General features: G+C 33.8%; 1 protein-coding gene and 1 long non-coding RNA gene across 4 annotated transcripts in view; one reads left to right on the top strand and one right to left on the bottom strand.

Moving 5' to 3' along the window:
- LOC100645124 overlaps window positions 1–23,695 on the top strand; it is a 253,887-nt gene that overhangs the window by 85,467 nt on the left and 144,725 nt on the right. The gene's annotated exons all lie outside the window — the stretch shown is intronic.
- Window positions 9,096–23,399, bottom strand: LOC110119384. Of its 3 annotated transcripts, XR_007224698.1 has the most exons (4): window positions 23,248–23,399; window positions 19,031–19,211; window positions 18,253–18,533; window positions 9,096–9,231 (listed from the first exon to the last, which is right to left on the bottom strand). It is a non-coding gene; the product is annotated as an uncharacterized LOC110119384 (long non-coding RNA). The 3 variants fall into 3 exon arrangements; XR_002307811.2 differs by lacking the exon at window positions 23,248–23,399 and having other exon boundaries at window positions 19,031–21,308; XR_007224697.1 differs by lacking the exons at window positions 9,096–9,231; window positions 23,248–23,399 and adding an exon at window positions 15,151–17,809 and having other exon boundaries at window positions 19,031–21,309.

The following is a 23,695-nucleotide window of genomic DNA, read 5'->3' as shown; positions in this document are numbered from 1 at the left end:
TTACAAGAGTTCGCGCTTTGCCATTGTTCTCCTCTTCCTGCATTTCATAACATAGTTGTTCATTTTTTCTCTGCTCCGAAAGCGACAAAAAACTTGGGTAACAAGCTCGTTCGTAGTGACAATTTAATTTTACTAATTAACTGGGCACTTTGCTTGCAAACAAGAACAATTGTATACAGAACTTGTAAGTATAACTTTTAAATTACAAATAACTATACTATGCATATTTATGCAAATGCAAATTTCCACAGACTGCTAAGGAAATAAAATATAAGTAAACTTATACCGTATCTTTGAAGTGTAATAACATACACCATCGCCCAAAGATATGTGGACACTTGTTTATCTTGTATAGAATATAATGTATTAGGTCATCCCATAAGTTCGTTCCGTTTTTCGAGCGGTTATATATGTTAAGATTGTTTACATACCTTTCAGTTTCAGTTACAGAAAAAATGTAATCCCCCTCTCGTTGTACAACTTCTTCCTATTTTTCATTATTCCGTCTCGATAAAAGTTCTCTTGTTTTTCTTTAAAATATGAAATGTATACACAAAGGTCGACACGAACTTATGGGATGACCTAATAGTTGCAAAATCGCAAATAGACAGATTCAAGAGATTAAAACTATCCTAAAATATTATGACACGACAAAATTTATTTTTAACTTGTTAATTCATTTATTCTGTGAATATTAAGAATGGAAGAATTTTGTTATTTAAGTAATTTAATATCCTCAACTTGTTTGGTTGTCTAGCTAAGTATAAATAAAGTAGAAAAGGTTCTTCCAAATTATTAGAGAGACGGCAATAACATGGAATCCTCGCTTCGAAAACAATACTATCCAAATTATCTTTTTATTTCTAAAAAGTGTTTTAAAATTCTTTAAGATTATACTTGTAACAATACTATTACTTGCAACTGAGTAAAAAAATTGAGTTGTCTTATCGACACTGTATCTCTTATTAGTAAATTTCTTAAAAATTAAAAATTCTTTGCACCTTTTGAGTAATTTTATTTATATTTACCCTTGCACATTTTCGTATAATGTTTGTACAATGTGTAACGACTTGCAGTCTGATAGCAACAGTTTTCCAAATTTACCCACTTATTGTAAATAATTTAATAAATCGTATTTTATTTCTGAGAAAAACAAACATGTTTTACTATATTGGAATAACAGTTGGTGTCAGTTCTTGCGAAACTTGATGGAATCGTTTCTAACATTAGGAGCTAATAGAAGAACGCTCGGTATGTAAAAAATTTTAAACAATGTATGGAAGTATATATATATGTCAGGGATGAAAGGACATCGGAGCCTTTCTTTTGGAATTCTTCGGAAAAACCGCCAATATTTTAATCTCTATAATTTAACTCGATTATAGTTGTCCGAGACTTGTGATAGTGAGCTTGGGTTCTAGGCAATAACAAGTCGCCGAACGTAGCCGCGGTCACGGGATGAACGTTTTTACCTAACGTAGGGATGGAGTAATTCTATAGCTCTCCTTAAAAGAAATAGTTGTAGCGGCACGCGACAGTAAACATTAAAACGGTTTCTGTCCGATCCGATGCAGATCCTATCCTTCGGATAAGATGATTACCAGATGTTGATACATCTTCACAGTACATGTTCAGCTAGCCTGAGGATCCGTTACAAATCTTAAGATTTAGTCAACTAAAGTCCTTCAAACGGACAAACAGTCTTTATCCTAACAGTCCCTAGATCTACCACCTACTACGGGAAGATACGGGAAATCTGCTTTTCTCACGAACGACACTTTCCGCTAGCAACTTTCTCCCAAGGGCGTTTAGCATCCTTCTTCAACCACCAATATAGAAATTAACCAATTAACAGGAACGTCCATTTCCACGCTTTCCTCGACGAATCCGATGATCTCGTGTCCTTAGACACATCTGATCATAATTCTCCTCTGCAGCATCATCGTGACGGAAAGTCATTCTCTCGTGAGGTCGCATTAGCGAGGTACATAACATCTTTACGCTCGGTGGATATTCTACGTTTTAACAAAGAGTTAGTTCAGTGATACTTGTGCCGTAGACAAGCAAGTGGAGTACAACTTGGACTTTGGAAGAAAGCGCATTTGGTTTTCCCGTTGACCGCGGATTCGTTATTGAACCTAAGATCATCGTCATTAGCATCTCGAGTATCTAATTATCACGGTTACTTGTCAAATTTTGTAATAATTGTATTTGCGCTAGTAAATATCTTCTCTGTTGCATAATAACAATGTCTAATCCAAATGAAGATTCGCTTCACGCCCCTAACCTCAATCATAATGTGAACCCGACATATGTATGTCGGAGATGAAAGTACATCGGGGTCTTTCTTTTGAAATGTTTGGGAAGGTCCCCTATACTTTAGTCCAGACTTTTTATTATAGCTGTTCTTAGATAATAAAGCTGAGAAATAGTTGTTTATGATTTAATCCGAATATGGATGCCTGAGATTTATGACAGTGGACTTGGACTCGAAATGATATAACGGATCGCTGAAAGTAGCCACGGTCACGGGAGGGACGTGTACCTATAGTCCGGTCAAAATAGACATAAAATAGTGATCAAAGAACAAACTTTCTCTCCTTGCCCCCTCCTTTACGAGCATAACCTCCTCGCAGAAGAAGCGGACAGCCTCGTAAAAAATTTTTTTTTTTTTTTTTTTTTACGTGGAGGAAATCTTCATAGACACCTTCTCGCCACCCTGTGCGTGGGGCAGGGAACACAGGGCGGCAACAGAAGGTAGTGCCGGATTCTTACCGGCTAAAACCTCCACTACGTTTAGTATAGTAGACCAGCTGCGAGTAATCGTCAGCCCTGGAGTAGCCTTCACACTTCTGCAAATACATTCACCAAGGCGAGGATTCGAACTCGCTACGCGTTGTCTTGTCTTCAGTTCGGAACCTTAACGAGCGTAGCTGGCTGCCCCACTGATACATGCTACCTAAATAGGTACTTAGTACCTAAAATGCAAGCAAAAGTGAATCCTCAAACTTTCACATATCAATTCTGCTTGCATTTTAGGAAACAAAATGTATTCGTTATGTTTTAAGAAGACGTTTAAAATAAAATTGAAAGGAAAAATCATGCATACCATTTTTTTTTTATACTTTGTTGAAATTTGAGATTTTGTTAACGTTAGAAAAACAGAATTAGGTCGAGAACAGCCAAGAGAATGCATCAGGATTAATAACGTCCCACTGATAAATTATGAACGAAACAATTAGGACGAAAACCACTCGTTTAATGAGTTGATAGAAAAAAATGGCCTTCTACATATCATGTAAGATTTTCAAACAATTCGATTTTATTTAATGTTTCGTATTTAATAACGTTCCATATCTAATTATGGCTATATATAATTTGGTTAATGAATTGGCAAAGGAAGAAAATAGCATACTAAGTACCTATTTAGGTAGGATGTGTCAGTGGGGTAGCCAGGTACGCTTGTTGAATAGGCTAGCGAACTGTCCTGTTTTTGCGTCCAGGCTTTCAGGACATAAATTAAAACATCGCACATAACCTCAGCGCAACAGCGGCTTAAATTTAACTAACTATAATAGGCGTAAAAAAAAAAAAAAAAAAAAAATGTAATAATGCATGGCTACGTCGTACCGTCGCGTATCGGTACTTTTGCCTGTACCACCCTACAATTAGAATTCAGCGTTTATTCTGGAAAAAAAACCATGTAAAAACAAATATGTAAAAATCCTGGAATTAATAAACAAAGTTAAAAAAAAAAAAAAAAGGTACGCTTGTTGAGGTCTCGAACTGAAAGACAACGCGTAGCGAGTTCGAATCCTCGCCTTGGTGAATGTATTTGCAGAAGTTTTTTTTTTTTTTTTTTTTTTATCTCTGTTTATTTGTTCCAGGTTATTTACATATTTTTTTACATCATTTTTTTCCAGAATAAACGCTGAATTCTAATTGTAGGGTGGTACAGGCAAGAGTACCGATACGCGGCGGTACGACGTAGCCATGCATTATTACATTCTTTTCTCTTTTTTTTTTTTTTTAAGATTATTATTGTTAAATAAAATAAAATTAAGCCGCTGTTGCGCTGTGCCTATGTACGATATTTTAATTTATGTCCTGAAAGCCTGGACGCAAAAACAGGACAGTTCGCTAGCCTATTAGGGAGGGGTTGGGAGGGGATGGACTGGGAGGAGCGGGGAGGGGTTGTATTTGCAGAAGTGTGAAGGCTACTCCAGGGCTGACGATTGCTCGCAGCTGGTCTACTATACTGAACGTAGTGGAGGTTTTAGCCGGTAAGAATCCGGCACTACCTTCTGCTGCCGCCCTGTGTCCCCTGCCCCACGCACAGAGTGGCGAGAAGGTGTCTATGAAGATTTCCTCCACGTAAAAAAAAAAAAAAAACTTTTTTTTACGAGGCTGTCCGCTTTTTCTGCGAGCAGGTTATGCTCGTAAAGGAGGGGGCAGGGAAGGAAAGAGGGAAGAACTCTCACCCTTGTAGGGTGACGCGACGAAGAGGGATGGCAGTCAGGCGGCCCAGAGCCGCTTTACCGCGGTCCCAGCGAGCTGCGACTAGAAGGGGGGATGGCGCTAGGGGCAATGCCCCCCCCCCTCCCTAGCTCCAAATTCAACAGTCGGAGAATCATTAGGACTGGCTCGAACAAGAGGACGCAGGAAAGGGGTGCACCTGAAGACAATTCGTAAGAGGTTCCTGGAGCACACCTGTCATACGCATAGGATGGTCGTCGTGGAGTTTTAGTCGGTAAAAATCCGACACTACTCTGCTATTACCGATTATTAACAGCAGTGGAGTGTCCATGAGGATTTCTCTACGTACCAAAAAGAAAAGTTAGCAGCCGAGATAAAACACGTAGCGAACGGCACCACTGTTCGTAGAATACCGTTCATGCATAATACTATACAACAGAGGTATGGAGTAATTAAATAGCTCTCCTTAGAAACAAAGATTGACCCTAGGGGTACAGAGAGGTACGGAAAGGAGTATATAAGGGCAGTTTCACTTGGAGTGAGGTTCAGTTCATTCAGATAAGTTTTTTACTTGTACGTTGAGTTACATCAGAATCGTGTATCGCATGGCATTCGTCATCCCGTTGATCGTGGATTCGTTATCGAACCTAAATTAATTGTCATCGACATCTCGATCATCCAATCGCCGTTATTACTTGTCACACTCTGTAATAATCACATTTGTATTAGTAAATATCATCTATAGTACATCACAACGATGGCCAATTAACGCGAAGATTCATTATATGCCCCTAACTCTAATGATAAACCGACATATATATATGTATATATGTAGTAACTTAATGGGTCTTAAAGTAAGGACAAGTAATGATGTTTTGGTTTAACAAGCAATACTTAATACAACGAACTAATTACAATATCGTCGTATGTCTTATTATCATACTCGGCTCTCAACTTCCCGATTCATACTTTCCGGTTCCTCCATTCACACTCTCCGGCTTCTGCACTCACTCTCTCTGACTTTTCAACTCACACTGTGTACGACTTCTAACTGATAACCCCTGGACTAGCATCCCTTTGTCTTTTCTTAGCACCACCACGCATGTGTTCCGCGAACACCCGTGGCCAGGGTTACGTAGGCCTTTTCTACGAAACTATTCACTTGAAAGGACCGACGACGCATTGATGGACCCAACGACGCCTCGGCTCTCGCGACATTGTTTATGGTTCGACCGATATCTTAGGCCTTTTTCTCCACGATACTACATATATATTACAGTAGAAAAGGATATCAGGTCTGTAAATATGAAACCGCAATTTGTCTATAGATGGCTCTAGATGATAATGTAGTTATCACTAAACTGCGTCATTGATGCCAAAAGTCTTTGTTGACATCGCACAAACATTTTCGACTCAGAACAATACAAGTTTCATACAACAGCATAGTTTGTAATAGCGTTGAACATGTCGAATTTTGTGCCTGGAAACTAAGATTTGCGGACAGCATTGATTTTCTGTTACCATTTGAAGAAAACTACTGCAGAATCGCATCGAATGCTTGTCGAAGCTTACGGTGAGCATGCTCTTGGTAAATCACAGTGCTTTGAGTGGTTTAAAAAATTCAGAAGTGGCAATTTTGACGTGAGGAACGAAGAACGTGGATCAGAAGGGTGTGATCTATTATGAGCTGTTAAAACCTGGCGAAACCGTTAATACTGAGCGCTACCGACAACAAATGATCGATTTGAATCAAGCTTTGCGTGAAAAACGACCAGAATATCAAAAAAGGCAACACAAAGTAATTTTGCTTCATGATAATGCACCATCACATACAGCAAAACCGATCAAGGAAACGATCGAAGGGTTCAGTTGGGAAATACTTTCGCACGCGGCTTACTCACCAGACTTGGCTCCGTCCGATTACTATTTATTTGCATCGATGGGACACGCACTTTCTGACTAGCACTTCACTTCTTACGAAAATGTACGAAAATGGCTCGATGACTGGTTTGCCTCAAAAGAGCGACAGTTTTTTTGGCGTGGCATCCACCAATTGCCAGACAGGTGGGAAAAATGTATAGCTAGCGATGGGCAATACTTCGAATAAAATATTTTTAATCATTTTCATACAATAAACGTGTATTTTCTATACAAAAATTCTGATTTCATATTTACATACCTGGTAATCTATTTTATAAAGAAAAAATTATTTGGATATAAATGTATGCAAAAGTAAACAAAAGAGGTTTAAGTAAAATGTTCATGTAAATTTATTGTACATAAAATTTATTATTTGAATACAAACGTATGTAAAAGTAAACAGAGAAGGTTTAGATAAAATGTAGATGTAAATTTATTGTAAATAAAATCTATTATTTGCATGCAAATGTATGCAAAAGTAAAAAAAGAGGGTTTAGATAAAACGTAGATGTAAATTTATTATAAATAAAATTTAACGATCTCCAATTTGTTTTGTTTATAAGAACTAATAATACATAAATTATGCAGGAAACATAGAATACCTACGAATAACTTTAATAAAAGAATTGACATTAAATTGATATTTCCACAGATTTGATCTAATATTACAAGTATTTGTTTAAATTATTTAGAGACAGGAAAAATATGTGACATATTAACAAAAAGATAAACTTAAAACCATTACGCTGTTATTCCAATTAGAGTTTAAAATAACAGGAAACCTCTAGTATAAAATTGTGACGTTAATTGTCTGTTTCATTTTTTGTTCCTAAAAGAGCTATTCGAATGAATTTTTTCTCGACATTTTATAAATAGAAACGTTAAATGTTTGCCGCGAAAAATGGTGGAAGAAATTAGATTCTTGACAGCGCTTCATTATGTGCATCACGTCGCTGAACTTGTTTTAAAAGTACTTCTCATTCTCCGAAATAAAAATATAGTATTTTTATATAAAAATGTCTTTATATGGTCTTCTTTATAATATTCTTTAAAAAGTACTTATTTAATGTTTTGTCTTACGAATAATTACACACATGAATTATGTTTCAACACATTCACAAACAAATATAATTAAGAAATCAACTTTATAGTTATGTATATTCGCCTCTTTAATTTTATTTTTATAAATTATATGTTACAATTATAATTAGGTAGTTTAGACGCCAGTATTGTAGTAGTGAATGTTTTTGAATGTTGATTTTAACATTTAATTATTTGCGAATGATGTTATATTTAATATGTTAATGATTTATATTTGGTGATAATTATTATATTATAATTGATGATAATTATTATAATTTGAATGTGACTTACACATTTCATAAATATTTTATATTCAATGAGTTTGTGTCATAAAATTAAACGAAAATCATATTTTTAATTTCCTGCCATTACAATTTACCAATCTATAAATTCTTTTTATTCTTAAGATATTAATTATTTTACTAACAATTTATTTTTACTATTTTTCGTAAATAACTCATTTATATTACAATTCGGTTATCTGATCATTTTCTCCGCGCTGTTAGTACAACAATATTAAAGCCAGATTTACACTAGCATATCCAAACGCATTAAGGGATACGGATAGCAGAAACGCGATCCATTGTTATTCGACGTTGCATCACGATATTAGTTCGGTGTAAATGGTGAACGAATCCATCAAGATTCACGTCTACCGCTTGGATATGGACGAAGACCTATCAAAAAAGTAAATGTTCGCGAAATGCTATGGTAACGTGAAAAATATTCGTGAAGTGATAGAGAAGTAAAGATGAAGATAGATTGACATACGATAAAGAAGAAAAAGAGAGAGAGGAAAAATTTAAAAATTGATATGAAAAAAAAGCATAAACTGTTGAAATGACTCCGAAAGAACAAAATTGATCAAGAACCTTCAAATAATACAGTTGCAACTAGATATCCCTTAATACATTACGATGTAAATTGTGAAATAATGCCTAAAAGTTACGTCAACTTAACATTATTGAAAAACGTATATGATTTAAGATTAAGATACACTGCCCTGTCTATATAGTCGCGTTATACGGTACCGTACTAAAATTCACTATGCAAATAGAATAAAAGACTCAAACAAGATTTCCATGATTAGAAAAGAGGTATATTTTAGTACGTTGCTGTAAGTACTTCAATTTCTTCAAACTATATAAAATCGTGTATATAAATTTTTTTTTTTACAAGTACCTTACAATCAATTCTCGCATGGAGAATTTTGAGTAAGTTTCTCTGGCGTGGCGCAGTGACATGGCTAATTATTTATAATAAGTTTATTTCTAGCTGAATCTAGTGCTTAGGTCTTATGGATAGTGTTTTCTTAGCCTGCGGATCTGGACCGACGTATTAAGTAATTTAGTAATTAGGGGGTTTCGATGTTTGTTAACTCTTTTGATATATCTATTACTACATTTTGTTATTTCTTCTTTGACTGTGGGTATCTTGAGGTCGCGATGTATTGCTTCGTTGGTAACATACCAGGGTGCATTTATTAGGGATCTTAGCGTTTTCGATTGGAAGCGTTGAAGTATTTCAATGTCGGAATTACTTGCTGTTCCCCATAGTTGGATTCCGTAGGTCCAGACAGGTTTTATTATGGTCTTATAGAGCGTAATCTTGTTCTGCGTGCTTAGATTGGAACGTCGGCCAGTGAGCCAGTAGAATTTTCTAAGTTTATCCTTCAGTTGCTTCGATTTGTCTATGATGTGTTGTTCCCACGTTAATCTCCTATCCAGAGTCATGCTCAGGTATCTGATGTATCTAAATGAAAAAAGAAATAATAACGAAAGAGATATCAAACATATCTGTGAAATCTTTTTTTTATAGTCACAATGTTCAAAAGCTAAATTTAATAACGTAAATTAATAAGAAAAATTCTAAGAAAGATATTGAATTCATGCAGGTCCTTAATGGGTCAATATCGAAGCGCGACTTTATATTTTCACGTCTCTAAAAGAACGTAACATACGTATTTAGCGACATATCATTATAGAAACTAGAAATTTAATTGTGATAAGATTAACAATGTAATTCATATAGTTATATGCATAAATGTAAAAAATGCTTTTCAAATGAAATTTTTTTTTTCTTTTACAAGTATAAGAATTGAGAATTTTAAGTAAGTTTCTCACAGTGACATGGCTAATTATTTATAATAAGTTTATTTCTAGCTGAATCTAGTGCTTAGGTCTAACGGATAGCCTCCTTAGCCTCAATAGTTTCCTTAGCCTCAATATCCCAGATGACGGAAGTATTCTGTAGGACCCAGACGCTATTGTTTAATATTATCAGAATCTACTCTTATAACTGCAGCGCAGATTTAACATTCTAATGTCAAGCGAAATTTTATTTAACGGAAAGATCGATCTCCACTCGATACCGATCGTACGCATCGTAATGTAATGGGGTCCCGCCTAACATTCTTTCGATTCTTCTAAAGGATCTTGCGAACCGAGGAATCATCGTCACTGTGAGGTGGCATTATGAGTACGATACACTAACACTGATACATGGATCTGTGCATGTAACTGGCACGCTTACAAGATAATTATTCGGAATCAGGCGCAACCTAGTGATAACCACGTGCAGTTTTTGTTTCTGAGTTATACACAAAAGTATGTTTGGCAGTATATATAAATAATAATAGATGGTAGGAATCATATTTACGATACATTTACAAAATGGAATGAAATAAAAATTAAGTCATATTAGCATTACCGGGCGCCTCACGGCAAATTGTGGCGGCTGCATATTAATCTACGCAATCTGTAACCAACTGCTTTATCTTTCTTTATCTACATTAAGGATAGGTAATTAGAATCAATGAGTTAAGTTTAGGTTGGGCTACAGAAAAATGCAGCCACCTATATGCCAGAATAAAGTGTAATGGAAATTCAACTCAATTCAAGTTTTTTGTGAATATCTTGGAAACTAAAGCTGAGCGATGGTAACATGTATAGGTAAATGAAATTTTTTAATCTAATTTTGACCTCTGGTTTGATCTCAGATAACTATGTACATATAGTTAATAGATGATGAAAGTGATAATTAATATTAATTCTTACGAATAAAGAAATAAAACTATTCCTACAAAAACACTTGAGTTCGGTAATTTCAGCCGTGTCCATTTAACATTGGAATATTAGAGCAATTTAAATATGTGTTTCTACATAGTTGCATACTAGAAGCATACATAGAGATCTTAAATAGTCAATAAGAAAAAAGAGCGTAAAATATAAAAGAAAGAGAAAAAGAAGAAGAGAAAGAAAGAAGGCAAATAGATATAGAACAGATATAGAAAAGGAAAGAAGGAGAGAGAGGAAAGAGACAGAGCATAAATGAATAAGAGCTATTAGGTGTGTTCTTTATGCAAAAACTTCTCAGATCCAACATTGAAGCTTGTTATCAATTATATTCTGTCTGCGGAGCATCATTCATTTGTTAACCAATTTAGCTTCGATTAAGTGATGATATAGCACTTAAATCTAAAAACAGGTTATCTGACGGAATTCTAAAATAACAATTCCACGCTGGTGTGATGTTCATGCAAAAATACTGGAGGAAGTGCTCGGTTTGTCGGCTTTTGCGCGTTTTTCTTCTTCCTTTTTTACTTCTATTCCGTTTCGTTGGTATATTGTTATTTTCATTTGACAATTAAACTATCACGAGTCTCGAGAGTTTTTCTTGCAAGTGGATATTGCGTTTGAGAGTGACTGTCCGGGAGAATCGTCCAACTGTCCAAGAAAACGATGACTTGTAGCTTGTTCTCAGATCATACATGTTATCTACTATGTATGACTATCGGAAAACTATCTTCACAATTCGAAACAGTTTCATATTCTGAGAATGGTTACCGCGAGAGTTAGTTACAAGCATGATGTCCCGAATCGAAGGACCAAATGTTCGCTTTAATTGTTTTTGCCTTGTAGAATGTAGAAATCATGAAAAAAAAAAATAAAGTTTTTAACGAAATTAGGCCAAAGTTTGAATACACCGTAGAAGAAGAGATTGAACGAAAAATTTATAATTTGAGAAGGCAGATAAGTGCAGTAGGATAAAATAAATAAAACTAAATATGTAATTTATTGGAATATACAAATTGCAGATGTCACAGGAATTAAAAAGAAAAAACAAAGAAGAAGAGCGGCAATGGAGGTGATAGAATAGGAACTCCAAACTAGCCTTATTTTATGCCTTTGAAATTTTTAATTCCAACTTTAGCAGTAAATGCCACTAAATTGTCATATATACAGAAAACACATACAATTGGTCCCATTATACACTGAACTTCTGTTACATTCATTTATACAAAATTATACTTTATTCAGCATCTTCAAACCGAAATTCTTTCGTAAGTAATGATATTTTATTAAAATATATTCGTCCATAGCCTACAGTGAATTCATTCAGTAACGTTTATTTTTCTAAAATATCGTAGACATTCAAATCTCTGAGTTCTTACACATTCATAATCACAGTGTCACTTCGTTTATAACTTAGCCCCTTAACTTACGATTTACGTTCGAGAATTTTGGGCCGAAAACGTAAAAAAGCTCACGCAACCTTCGAGCCATTCGCACGACTTGTGTAGTACGATGATCCGTACTATGCCCGTAATATTTACGTTTGGTCCGATCATCTATTACGGGCTATGCCCGTAGTTGTAGGTTAACACGTGACTGCCACAAAACCCGTATTCGGGTGTCAGTAAAATTTCTGGTCAGGCCGCGTAACCCATATTCGGGTGTCTCTTATTTGACTACTTGCGAAGGATCGTCGTAGGTATTTGAAAAGATATTCCATAATAATAAAACTGTTGAATTGTTATAAAAGTAATACGAAAATGGTTTATTAAAAAATTATTTAGAATGTAAAACTCTAAAGCATTCTATACATAGCTGAGGTTGGTCGGGACAATTTGGACAATAAGTTGTTGTTTTTTTCAAATTCTTTTGTGCCTTTGTTCGGTCCATTCGACGTCTTTTATTTGCATAACATAGTTTGCATGCGCGTCTAATGCTTTTTCCGGAATCATTCTTCCGAACGGCGATATTATGCCGACTTCGTCGAAGACAAGAATTTTTGTATTTTCAGACAACCCTAATACTTTTGCAACTAATAATTGTCTAAATATTCTAATATTTATATTCTTGCTTGTTGCAATTTTGTAAACCGTCAAAGCGTTTACAACAGAAATTCCCAGAAGGAGTCGAATGCCAAGTTTTCTGTACCATTTGATTCCTTTCCTAATTGTGGTGGCAAAAGAAACCATTTGGTCGGAATAATCTATACCACACATTCCTTCATTATATTCAACAACAGCTTTGGTTTTAATGTTGCGAACAAACAAAAGGCGAGATTATTCTTGAGACCACATGAGCGACTCGCATTACTAAAATATCGATGGGAGCACCTGGCAGAGAACGCTTGGTACTGCTGCACGCGTGGCCTGACGGAGATTTCCTTGAAAATACGTGTGACAGTCAACGTGTTAAAGAGTTAAAAGAAACTACAGACACAGCTCTGACAGATCTATTGGATAACAAGCACTTGGCAAGTCTTTTGTTGTCTATCTGAGAAGGTATGTGTTTGTACATGTTACGTACGCCTATGTCCGATATCAATAACAGTGCACAGTGACTTATTACACGCAGAATTAATCTTGGAAACGATTACGTACGACTATTATTAACAATTACCCTGATTCACGAGGAGGAGGAGTGGTTGAATGTACGATGAACAATCAACGACTCCAAAGGTTGTACGATGAGAAGGTTTCGAATTTTCTCCGACTGCCGAGACAAGATTTACGAATGTTTACTACGAATAATTATACGACACGATACGACTGTTACAGTGCGATATACGACTGAACGTTATGAATGGTTAACGACACACTCGTCCGTGAACGCGTGTCGAACGTTGGTTGCAATTGAAAGACCGGCACGACTGTTCTCTGATCGTTCACGGGCCAAGCCGCTATTTGACTTTACGAATGCCTGGAGATACTGTTTACAGTTGAAGATCTCGCGCAGGACCGTCTACTGATCATTTCGACTGATGGGACGATTTTATCTCCACGAACGATTGGAGACACTGACGAGTCGAGGAATGCGATTGAAAAGACGGTCAACTGATCGTTACGACTGATGGAACCATTCTGTCTCCACGAACGTTTGGAGATGTTGGTGAGTCGAGAGATACAGACGGGACTGCTCTCTCCGAATGCTGAGAGATTGAAATGTTTCTTTCCTCCTCGTCTGGTGGAGAAGATGTTACCGTAGATGGGAGAGTATGTGAAATTGTTCTCTCTGAAGTCTGTCTCTAAATTATTCTCATTACACGTCGGGACTGAACTAATCGTTTCGAATGATCATTAAACGAGGCTGATTTTATGACTGATGTTCACAGTTCGACCAAGTCCCCTGCAAAGCCTGAAACGGAAACTCGAAATACACACGCTGATTGGTTTTCACCGAACGCAGGAAGATGGCCAATTAGCATATTGGCTCACAAGGTGTCACTTGCTACCCTTCCGTGCGTTTGAAGCGCGGAGCACCTTTAGCGGAAAGCGTGTGAGCGATACCTAAAGGAGCGTGAGGCGTCGATGTTATTAGATGAGGGTTGCAGTACTTCTTCTGGGTGGCCCTCGACCGATCGAAGCGTTACAATCTAAGTATCCTTCAGAAATAACCGCGTTTATGACGCACTCAGCTATTGAAACTCCGATGGACACAGAAAACTTAAAAATACTGCTAAGAATATTGAAAAGAATCGTTTTAGCTGCTAAAGTCCCGTTCTCTAAAATAGATTCTTCAGTGGGCGTCATAAATAAACCACGAAAATTACCACGTTTCTGTTCCTCCAGACGGGAGAATGCATGTCCATTAGTAAGTAGACTGTGATATTTTTTGCGACAGCAACTTGTATAAATGCGTAAACCTGTCTGCACATACTATTGCAACTCACTCTCTGCGATAATTCGTGATAGTGATCTCTGAGCTTTCTTCTCAATAAATGTCGAAAGTGACTACATTATTCAAAGTACAAACTGCTGCAACAAAGTTTAGTTCTGTTATTTCTGTCGATCAAAATGTTCGCTTGACAGGTTGTCGATGTCTTGCTACGTATATAGTAATTACTTCAAAAAAGAAAAAAAAGAGGGAAAGTCGGGTGAGAAGTTAGATATTGAAAAGTTGTGAGCTCGATGTTCATGAAACCCTATTATTGATCGAAATTGAGAATAGTAAATCTTATAATACTCAATAATTTCTTACATATGAGTACAAATTATTTTGAGTATCTTTCGGAACTTGTAGAACATCTGATAAGGAAAAGTAATACAAAAATGTATCGTGCTTTCTTAGTAGGAGAACGACTGTATGTAACACTGAAACTTTTGGCAACAGGTACTTATAAAGTAATTAAAAATTAAGTGAAACGTACTTATATTAAAAAAGATATAGTTATATATTATATATGTCGGGTTAATGTTAGATTCATGGGCGTATAACGAATCTGCATTAGGACCAGCCATCGTTGTTGTACAATAGAGATTATATTTACTGGTATAAATATTGATTTTTACACAGTTTGACAAATAATCGTGGTGATTAAACACTCGAGATGTTAGTGATAATGTTCTTAGGTTCAATAACGAATCCACGGTCAACGGGGTAACTCTCTGTTAAACGTAGAATATATTTTGAAGCACAAAGTAACGTTTGCTGTGACGCTCGGTATAATACTGCACGTAAAGACAATGTGCAAAACTCGCCAAGGTGATCGCTAGAATAAAAGACTGATGGGAATTTTCCTCTCCTTACGATCGCGTTTGTTCGTTGCATATTGGCTGGGGATATCAACAAAATTCCAGCCGCCGTTGCTAGACAGACCCGCGTAGTGCTGACATTGCTCCTGCCCGGGGTTTGATTGTTAATACAACGTGTCCCACAATATTGGCATTTCTCTGTTATGTAAAAACGTTCATCCCGTGACCGTGGCTACGTTCGGCGATCAGTTGTGTCACCTCGAGCCCAAGCCCACTGTCACAAATCTCGGGCAAACATAATAGGATTGAATCATAACAACTATTTCTAAGTTTTATCATTTAAGTATAGCTGTAATAAATAGTCTAGACTAAAGTATTGGGAATCTGCCCAAAAATTCCAAAATAAAGGCACCGATGTTCTCTCATCTCCGTCATATACAATATTATTTATAATAAATCCACAGGTTAATTATAATAGGAATTCGTATCATTCTCTTGTATATCTATTTCGTATTGCCGCGTATACGATTGCCCGGATAACTCTAGAATGATTTAAGCCTCTTTTTGAGACACTGGAAGATACATATCTGAAAGTTAGTTTTGCTATACGCAGTATAATTTAGATAAATATCTTAAAAATTCAACAAATATAAGGAAAGACACATATCGATTATAAAAGTCAGAATTTCCGAATGTTTCATCATCAGTATAAAAGTAAAAATCGCTTATTTGAAGTGGAATTTAAGACAAGTGTTTTTTTACTTAATTCTAATGATAAATGTTTAATCGATATATTGTTTTAATTGTATCTGTTGTTTTTTTAAGTTTTATCTGTGATTTCTAATGAATATCGGCCACTGTCTCAGATATGTTCACAACTTTACACACGTCACGAGAATCGCTCTGGCAAAAAACGTCGCGAATTACTTACTTGCTAGTGGACATGCGCCCTGAAAGTTAAAATTTTCGAACTTGCTCCCAAGTGGACACATAATTTGAGAGTATTCTCGAGGGCAACTATGTGAGGAAACTCTAAAATCGATATGTACTTTTATGAAAGGAACTGACAGGATACACCAAGGAAAGAAATAATATTTTTAGCTCCATTGTTGAGAAATAAAATTTACCGGTCTGAAGGATTTGGCAATTTTTTAAAAGGAGCCTTGGGACGACTAATCAGAACGTCATTGTAATCAAAAAATTTTTCTTATTAAATAGTTTGTAAGTCAATTCCAATCTTACATAAATTTTTGATAAATTTTAATCACTCATTAAATGTGAGAATAAATTAATTGCCATAATCTTGGTGTTAGTGAATATTTTGTTATAAATTTTGTATAAATAAATTAACAATAAACATTATCCAGTTATTTAGTTTGAAAGCGAAGTAATTATAAATTCTTTAAAGTAATTGTGAAAAGAATATAATTTTTTTTAACAACCTAATAAATGAATTATTCGTTATATATCTTTGGTAATAAATTGCATCCAATCATAAAATTTGAAAATAAACTAATTATGATTCTGCACCCACTATAGAGGGAATAAAAATATTGCCAAATTTCATTGACACGAATATTTATCAAAATTCATAGTATCTTTCTCTATTACATAATATTTACTCAACAATTATTTTATTGAACTAATAATTAGTTGATTTTCACATGTTGGCTATAAAAAGTTTGATATCCAAATTATAACAAGAGTTATAATAATTGAAACGACCAAAAACTGAAAGTTATCGACATTAATAACGAATACATGCTTTAGTGATTAAAAGTATTTTACTTTTTGAGGACAAAAGTATGTTTTGTTTATAAATACAAAAAATATAATATCATAGAATACTTCACAAAATAAATTCTTAAAAAAAATATATATATGGATAATACAACATAATATAACGAAGACTATACTAATAATATTGTGAAGTATATTATGAAAATATTAATAAACTAAAAAAGTGACGACTTCAGTAATTTGAAAAACTGATAATTCGGTGGTATTGATCGAGTGCGAAATAATTCTGCTAGCCAAGAACGTGTTAGTGCTACTGTGAGTCATCCAATAAAATTCATTCGTGACAACGAATTAATTCCAGCTATTGTTCTTCGAATTCATTGAGCTCTATCCCTACGGTATAGTTAAATTCTTGTCGAAATTTTTCAAGTTCAAAAAAGTGCTATTAAAAACAACCATTAATCTGTTAACTGGGTCATTTCTTAACAAGAAAACTATAATCATGGAATTAAAAGGTGCATGTACACTCAACTTTGGTTTGATTGCTTTTAGTCCTTGAAAATATACACAGGCTTATGGAAGTATTCGGGTCATTTCTTAACAAAAAAACTCTAATCATGGAATTAAAAGGTGCATGTACACTCAACTTTGGTTTGACTGTTTTTAGTCCTTGGAAATATACACAGTCTCATGGAAGTATTCGATCGCATATAGACATCTTTTATGAATACATCATATGTTACACGAAACATTTTAAAATTCCATTAGCACTGTTACGAGACTCGTTACCATGATTGTGCATATATATTGATAAAGTTTATAACAGATCTGAAAATGAGATATTTAATCTTTCAAAATTTAATCTTAAACTAGTATTCATCATATTAAGTAATTATGAACACTCAATTATTCATTGTATTAATTAGCCTCAATATTCAATAGAATAATGGCTATTCATGCTATATATTAGTCTTTGATATATATAAAAGATATATATAAAATATATATATATATATATTTGCAATAAATATTTATAATATAATGTAATCATACACTCATCATATACATCTTCAGATTGGTTTAAAATTTTATCAACGTTATTATGATAATCATATCCCATTAGAGTACTGAAATTTCAAAATGTGTTATATTAGATGTATGGAAGATTTTCAATCTTTTTTTCAATCTTCCTTTACTTATACATGATATATGCATTGCAAATTAATGTTCGAAATATTTTCCCCCATTTTGCATGACTTCCTGCCACTTACCTGTCAAATTTCGGATTCGGTCACGAAAAGCTGATACTGGACATTATTATATTTCTGCAACATTTTGAAAGTGCTGCCTAGCTAATGAGTGCTGCAGTCCTACGACTTGAATAAGTGATAATTTCTCGGTGCTAAATCTGAAGAGTATGCCACGTGCAGAAGAACTTCCTGGTCCAAGTTACGGATATTCGAGCCACATGCTGCCTATTGCTGTCGCCGCTACTCAGTGTGCTCAGTGTCGTTTTGTGAAGATATTGTCACCGATCGATCACGAAGTTGATCTTGAATATATGAGGCAATAATTCTTATTAAAGCTTCTTGTACTTTCCTAATGACTTTTTAGGTTTATTTATTTCTTTCTAACTAAGTGCTCTAATATTTATGAACGGGGGTGTAAAATAATATAATCTATTTTTAAAACTTATTTTGAAAATTTATTATTAATTGGGGAAGACAACTTAAGCTATCATTTGAATTATCAATCTTTCAAACATAACAATTACTTTATTTGCAAGCCCTCTATCTTTTTATATATATTTTCATTTAAGTTGCCTTCCTCAATTAACAGGTTAATAACGCAAAGCAAAGGTATTTGTAGAATTTTAATACTTGATTATATCCATATATATCATTAATTTAGAACAAACAGAAGTACACAAAAAGAAGAGAAGATATTGAATGAGACAGCATTAGCAGGAGGAAGGAAGAAAGTTATGTGGAAGGAAAACGAAAAGTTTGTCTTTCATGAATAATTCAGCATCATTAAGAGTTCACATACGAGGACAAGGGATAAATAGAAAAGTTGTTCGACGTTGAATTTTTCCAAGCTTGGCAGTGTCTGGACCGGTTTGTCCTTTTCTTCCTTCTTATTCAAGTAATATCCTGCCATCGTTGTTTCCAGTCCCATGCGTGGTGTCGGCGATGTTTTCATCTCCAGTAAGCTCCCCGTAGCTCTATAGCTTTTTCCATAACGTTAGATAGACGATAGGATGGGATCCAATAAAACGTATCAGGCTAATGTTTGATTAAATTCTATCATAGGACCTGACGGAAATCAATCAATATAGACAAAAGAAAAATGTTAAAGCGGTATTTCTCGATGAATGTATCTGGAGTTTCTCAAAATTGGGTACTTTCACTTAAAATTAGTTTGTGTTATTTAGAATATAATGATACTAATATATATCATTCGCAAAATTTTAGTACATTCGTATTTTTGCATTATATAAAAATGTTATATTTTAGAATTCTATTATACATGTATAAATATTTTATATGTTAAAATTGTTTTAAGGAACAAAATTTATCAAGCTCTCTTTTTACAGAGCTACTTGTCATTACAAAATTGTTTATTGAGAAAAACATGTCTCGCCATTTTTACAGCCAAATGTAAAATAATTTCATTTTCTTTTCTAATTCCTTTTTATATAGCTAGTATGATATTTATTGATATACTTCGCATAAAGAAGCAAGATTATATTTTTGTAAAAGTGCTACATGTATGCACAGATGTTTTTATGTTTATCTTTTAAATTATTATATACTGAAGTATTTCCTAAGACGGTGGAAAACAGCTCAAATCTTATTGCTACAAAAACCTGAAAAAGACTCACATCAAGTCACATCATATAGATTAATTTCGCTCCTACCAACCATATACAAAATTCTAGAAAAAATTCAAAAAAGAAACCTAGCCACCAATTTGGCTTCCGAAGCAAACACGTTAAAACTGAATAAGTGCACAGTTTTGGCAGGCCGCGAGAATAAAATGTATTGTACAGCAGCATTTCTTGACATCGAAAAAAACTTTCTATAAAGTCTAGCATCATGATTTATTACGCAAAACATTATACAAAAACAGAAGCTAACTACTACCTACTGAAATCGTACTTATTCAACAGAAGCTTCATAATAAAAATTCAAGGGGAAATCTCTAATATCTTCAAGGCAAACGCAGGGGTTCCTCGACCCAGTTTTGCTAAAACCAACTCTATGTACCACCTATATTGCAGATATGCCTACTATCTCCAAAACATTTAACATTTGCTAATGATACGGCCATTTTAGCGATCCACGAAAACGCAATAAGATCATCAAAAATACTTCAAGAAACACTGGATAGGACATGAGAGTATTTTAAAAAGAAATAGAAGAAATAGAAGATAAAAGATACCAAAATCGAAAGTAGTAAAATATCTCGGAAGATACCTAGACAAGAGGTTGATATAGAAATACCTTATACAAGAAAAAGATAGAGTAAATAAAAACAAGAAGAATACACATGTATTGGACAGAAAGACACCCGCAGCGAAATTCTGAATTGGAAACAAGTTATTAATATACAAAGTTATCATAAAACCCATCTGGACCTAACTGGTAACTAAACTATGCGGAATAGCAGGTGATAATTATGAAAACACGATATAGTCGATAATATTTCGCGCAATTATGAACCTCCGTGGTATGTTCGTAATGATGAGCTCAGAAAAAATTTAGGTATTAAAACAGACAAAGAAGAAATAGAACGCTTTGCAAACAAATATAAGGAAAGACTATCGACTAGAAAATCATTGAAATAGCCTAACTACCAACTTGAACTTATTGAACTGACCAACAATTATTTAACTTTACTACAGCAGACTCAAACAAACAGACGAAACAGATACTGTTCAATAGGACTCTGTTTACTCCTACTACACTAGAGATCGAAACGATAGGAAAATTTATCCAATGTTTATACAAACAAACTGTAAGTTTATCTATTACTTTATTCGATATTGAATTTGGTATAGTATATTGTAAATTATCTTTTACTTTTTATTACTATGCATACCATTACACTGCAGGTATTTAAGCGGATTGATATTTTTGTGAATACTGCTACAGGAGTGAAATCTGTATAGAAATCTGTATTATCTAATAAATACTATAAAGAATACTTTGGATATACAAGGTAGTTGGTAACTAGTGGTACAAGCGGAAAGGTGGTGATTCTACGCGAAAAAAGAAGTCGAAAATATAGAATAAAAATTTTTCGTTTGAGACTTTATTTTCGAGAAGATCGACTTTGAATTTTCGCTAGGTACGCGTGCACTTTATCGCGTCTCGTTCTAACGGATCTCAAACTCTATAATAATAATAATTTCAAACTTTATAAAAAAATAAGTAGTATAGTTAAGTGACGAAATCAGAACATTTAAATTTTGTTATGATAGTTATTACTACAAAGTGGGAAAAGCTTGACATTTCATACTGAAATCCTATACTGTATATAGTTATTAAAATAAATGATGCAAGAACAGGCGATTTGTATGTTTGAAATTTGATTAACGACAGCGTGAATGTGCTCAGTAGTTACTTTGTGGAAAACTTCCTCGTTCGTAAGCTTAGAATAGTACTCGTCAACATTTTGCCACAGATAGATGCCCTCGTCCTATTCGTCCGGTTACACTATGGTCCAGTCGTTGACGCTAGGCACTGTGACAAGTGGCAACCAACGAGCTGCACGATTCGAGGCTATCCTTCTATGTTTGTTCTACACCATAGTAATTAATTTTCCGTCTAAAGAGTTCCTTTTTATTCTTCTCTTATTATCCAGACACTTTTCAGACAATCTTCGATTAATACCGTTACTAATTCCTTTGTGAAATGATGCGAACAAATTAGAAACAAATTTACATAAAATAAATCAACTATCGCTTCTTTGTAATTAACTTGATAAGTTTCATATATTCCTAAAAGAAGTTTGCAATTTTTATTTGTATATATATGTATTTATGACATATAAATAAAGACTTTCAATTAAACTATATGATCTTTCATGAATAGAATGAAGTTTTATTCTATTTCAAATCTATAAAAAATCTAGAAAAAAAGCTGTCTGATAGCTATTTCTTTTGTAATATTTTATATTAATTATAGAATATTACTAATACTATACATTTTAATACATATGCAAGACTTTTACATACAATATTATTTGCAAATGTTATGGATGATGGAAAAAATAAATCTACAGAATTATTATCAAAAAGATAATTTAAGTAATTTAATCTATATACATATATATAAATATATATAAATGTAATATGTAAAAATATATAAATATTTATAAATGTATATACATATTGTAATACATTATAATTTATTATAAAGTAATAAAGTTAAAAATTTATTAGTTGGTTTATATATTTAAGTTAATTTCTTATAAAATTTTTTATTAAAATGTTTCAGATTTATTGTGTCTAAATGGATTTTGAAATTCTGTTTATCTTATTAAGAAACATTATTTTCGTAAATGATTTGGCCGCAGTAATCATATAAAAATTATTATTAATTACGTTATGTATTTGCATAGTATTATATTCCAAAAATAATTCATGAAAACTATACATATATATGTATCTATTCTTCAGAAATAAGATCTGATTATATAGGCTAACCAAGTCTATTATTATAAAGCATTCTCTGTACAACTATTTAAAAGCATTAACCGCATTGTTTAAAAATTCCAATCTTTCAACAAACAGAAAGTGCTTGTTTAACTCGCAAACCTCTCACTAATTTGCTTTACTAACCGTTTTCTATTGTTCAGCATTCCTCCGTTTTACAAATCAGAGTTCCAATATTGCTTCGAATCGATCTTCTCGTTGCATCGAATAGTCGTGATAAATTTTGTAGAAAACCATTCGTATGAGACTCTGTGAATACGCGTAGCAACAATTAAGTGTAAAAATGTTAGCGAGAATTAACGTTTCATTATTTGCAGGCTTCCATATTTCCACAGTATGATGAATGAATATTTTCATATATTTCGTGGAAACAATGAAATCGGAAAATGATAGTTTTAATTGCATTAAAAGCGTACGAGAGTGTCGGTGAAATAATGGTCTAATAACATTGAAAGCTCTTGTTATTTTGTAATATATGCTCATGCGAGCGCAAAAGCCATGAACTTATGATCGGCGGAACGAAGATAGAAGTGTATTTTCATACCTTGTATACTGTAGGAATTTTTATTTAGACCAGTTCCGGAAAGGTGGAAAGAGGTTAGGTTGTAAAACGATTTTTCACACAAATAGAGCTATAAGTAAATACATCAAAGTTGTTTTTAGAATATAAAGTTCAATACAATACTGCAGTTTAACGATACAGAAGATGTAACAATATAATTTAAGGACACGAAACTGTCAATATCAATGAAGAAGCTTCTTGAAGAACGACATTACAGGTTATGTATGTCTTATACATATGTAAATCTTTTATGTGCAATGACGTATAAACAAAATATATATATTTATATCTAACTTCTTTACGTAACAGCAAATCTAACCAAACAACATAAAATACGTATCTCTATATAAAACTGCTGAAATCAATTAAAGATAAACAAAATTAAAGACCTTGTTCGTAGTATTGTGAATTAACTTATTCGAGTAAGCAT

This window comes from Bombus terrestris, chromosome 7 (assembly GCF_910591885.1).
Source record: "Bombus terrestris chromosome 7, iyBomTerr1.2, whole genome shotgun sequence".
Classification (NCBI taxonomy): domain Eukaryota; kingdom Metazoa; phylum Arthropoda; class Insecta; order Hymenoptera; family Apidae; genus Bombus; species Bombus terrestris.
Note: the sequence above shows the minus strand (reverse complement) of the source record. Positions and strands in the feature narration are given on the sequence as shown.